The sequence below is a fragment of the Myotis davidii genome, unplaced genomic scaffold, assembly GCF_000327345.1.
Source record: "Myotis davidii unplaced genomic scaffold, ASM32734v1 scaffold616, whole genome shotgun sequence".
Lineage (NCBI taxonomy): Eukaryota > Metazoa > Chordata > Mammalia > Chiroptera > Vespertilionidae > Myotis > Myotis davidii.
The window spans coordinates 3,236,258-3,239,452 of record NW_006291965.1 but is presented as its reverse complement, the minus strand read 5'-3'; the positions used below and the strand labels follow the sequence as shown (position 1 = coordinate 3,239,452).

The following is a 3,195-nucleotide window of genomic DNA, read 5'->3' as shown; positions in this document are numbered from 1 at the left end:
AAAGGACCACGCGCTGTAAGGAAGCCCAACCCTGTGACCTGGAGAGGCAGAGGTCATGCGGCCACAGACTGAGGTGCCGGATGTGTGAATGAAGACTTCTCAGACCTCCCTGCTCAGATGCCAAGTGAGTGACTCTGGCCAATGCCCAGCCGGGTCCAGTTGACTCAGAGAATTATGAAAAATAGTAAATGGTGGGGGTCTCAGCTACTAGTTTTGGGGTAGTGGTTATGCAGCGATGGATAACTGAAGTGGTGACTTGAAATAGTAACAATGTATTATTTCCAGTGAATATGTCAGTTGGGTGGGCGGTTCTGCTGATCTGGACCAAGCCTGGACGATCTCATTTGGACTTGCTTGTACCTCTGCAGTCACCTGAGGGCTGTCTGGTCAAGGATGGCCTCAGCAGTGATGACTCAGCTCTGCCCCATGGGGCCTTTCATCCTCCAGTGGGCTTGTTCTCATGGTGATGGCAGGATTCTAAGGACAGAAGCAGAAATGTACAAACATTTTTTTTAAAAAAGGACTTTCTCTAGATGAGAGAAAATCATTGATCAGCTGCCTCCTGTACTCCCCACACAACCTGCAACCTGGCCATATGCCCTGACCAGGAATCAAACCATGACCACGTAGTTCATAGGTTGATGCTTAACAACTGAGCCCCGCCGGCCAGGTTGGACTTCTTTTTTTAAAAAAGTTTAGTTTTATGTTCACACTTAGGGGACTACAAAGACTGAGGAAAAGGACCTGGATAAGGGAGGTCATTACGTAGGGCCATTAAGGCTACCAAATCTACTACCAGGAATCTAGGCTTATTCCTTATCGGGGAGTATTGAATAGCATTATTAAGATTTTGGACTAAGATCTGGGAACACTGGAGAAATTATATTTGAAATTAAGTAAAACAAGTAGGTGAGCATTTTCTGATTGTTAAAATGTTTCCAGATTTTCTTGCCAAGTCATTACTGCTAGTGATATTGATCTTGGTTTATTTCCAATAGAGGGTGACTTTCCCAGTTTCTTGTTAATAGATTTAGAGAGAATAGGGAAGAAATATCAGGTTTCACACTATGTGGTTCCTTGTTCCACTAATTAATTCACTGTAATGATGATTTTAAGACTCTTGGAATAGTTGATTAGAGTCAGTTTCATAGAGTTAGCTCTCTAAGTAGCCAGTGGTCGGTCTGCTTGGTGACGTCTCTCTGGAAACTGAAGGCTGTTGGCATCTATCTGTGCTTTACCGAAAGGAAGCACTCAGGCTCTTCATGGGAAACAAGGGCTGTGTGCACACATGTATGTGTGCATTTGTACATAATGTGCGTGACCATCTCTGATCCATTGTGATTTAAATTTAACTTTACCTGTGTTCACCTCTCCTGCATTCCCAGGAGACACTGAGAACTGACGTTGCATTTTCACTTTCCTCTCCGGGAGGCAGATTCATTTTCCTCTCCTGGGATTTCAGAGCAGAGTCTGAGGAGAGAGAAGGGGAGACTGGGATTACCACTCCCAGAGCCCCGCCTGCCTGCTGCTTACAGCGGTGTGCTGCTGCCCCCTACACAGTGATTCACACCAGGCCGATCAAGGTTCTTTTGATCTGCTCCTCTTTCCTCCACTGCCCCCTCTATCGAGTCCTAATTGAATTTTATTAATCCCGAGTTTATTTCTTGCTCAGGAATTAGGAATCAAGGAACCTGGGTTTTGGTCCTTGAATCATTTAATATCTTTGGGTGTTCGTTTTCTCTTCTGCAAAATCAGCCACCTGGACTAGAAGTGTGTGGCTGCTCTGAGCTTTGAAGGTTAGGATGCCAGGATAAAGCCAGACACACTTTATAGGTCTTAACCAAGTGATGCCCTGAAATGTCAGACATATTGGAAGAAGTAAGCTGGAAAAAGTCTAAGAATGCGGGTTATTTGTGTTGCCAAGGAATTATTGATCTCCATTCTGAGCTAATATTAAACCATAACACACTTCCTCAGTGTGTGTGTGTGTGGGGGGGAGTGGGGAGAAGTATAAAAAGATTTCAGAACTGAAAAGAGGGGTTTCACTTGCTGAGAATTTGGGGAGTATCCTTTTAAACAGAAAGATGGTAGCTCACCAAGTCAGCGATTCTGACGATAAGGACTACGAATGGTTGGGCATTCCTCAGGTAGAATGTGTCCATTCCACGTTTTCCACCAGTGGTTTGTAGTTGTTGTTTTAGAGAGGAAGGGAGAGGGAGAGAGAAACCTTGGTGTGATGTGTAAAGAGAACATAGATGATCCTTTGCCTCCCTCACACGCCTGATGGGAATCGAACCCACAACCTGGGTTTGTGTCTTGACCAGAATCGAACCCGCGACCCGTGAGGACGGTGCTCCAACGTGAGCCACACCAAGCAAGAGTGAAGTGGAAGGAAGTAATGAGGGCTAGAAATACCCCTTGCTTTCGGTTCATCTGGGAGGGATCCGCTACCTTTTCGGTTCCTATTGAGCACATTTAGCTACAGCTGCCATGACGGCATTTTTCCCCTGGGAGAGTTCTTTAGATCTGCCCTTTCTGTAGCTAGACTGACAGCAGATGCCCCCACGCCCACTCAGCGCTCTCAGTCGGATTGGATCCCCAACCCCACCACAGCCCACATGCGCTTTTGGCCCCTCCAGCCTCCTCTCCTCTCCTCTCCTCTCCGCTAGGACCCCCTCGCCAACTCTTCCCTACCTGTCAAGTAGGTCTTATTTCCTGGGCACACCTGCTGTCCTTAGAAGGGGAGACACCGTCGCCTTGGCATCCTAGCCTGTCCCTTCCAAGCCGAGTCCAGTGGCTAGGCGACCAGGCGTTGCAGAGTTCAACGGCCTGGGGCAGGGGGGAGCCCTATCCCGATCAGCCTGTTCAGCCAGGACGCAGCATTCTGAGAGCCGCGGGGAAGGTCCCGGGAGCTCTGGAGACTTGGAGGGATCGGCCAAGCCCAGGGGCTCCTGCTGCCCCTGCTCTCCGTCCTGGGGGCTCCGTCCTGGGCACCCGGGACACAGAGCCGCGTCCCTATGAAAGCACTGGGCACTCAGTCGGACTGCGGGAGAGGCTCCCGCCGTCGCAGCTGCTGCAAACCGGTCTGTTTTCCCTGCAGGGCGTGCGGGATGGAGCAAGGGGGTGGAGAGAAAAGGGGAAGAGCTTGGGCGGCCGGCGGGCGGGGCCTCCAGCCGCCCTGAGCCGCGGCCCTCA

At 49.6% G+C, this 3,195-nt stretch overlaps 1 long non-coding RNA gene across 3 annotated transcripts in view; it reads right to left on the bottom strand.

The window, feature by feature from the left end:
- Nucleotides 1-3,189, bottom strand: part of LOC102772785 — a 4,905-nt gene extending 1,716 nt beyond the window's left edge. Inside the window, exons 1-3 of one of the 3 annotated variants that reach the window (XR_001514103.1) lie at nt 2,097-2,678; nt 1,359-1,470; nt 361-477 (exon numbers count right to left, since the gene is read on the bottom strand). This is a non-coding gene — a long non-coding RNA (uncharacterized LOC102772785). The other 2 variants (XR_001514104.1, XR_435752.2) reach the window with 2 other exon arrangements.
- Between the last annotated feature and the right edge of the window lie 6 nt (nt 3,190-3,195).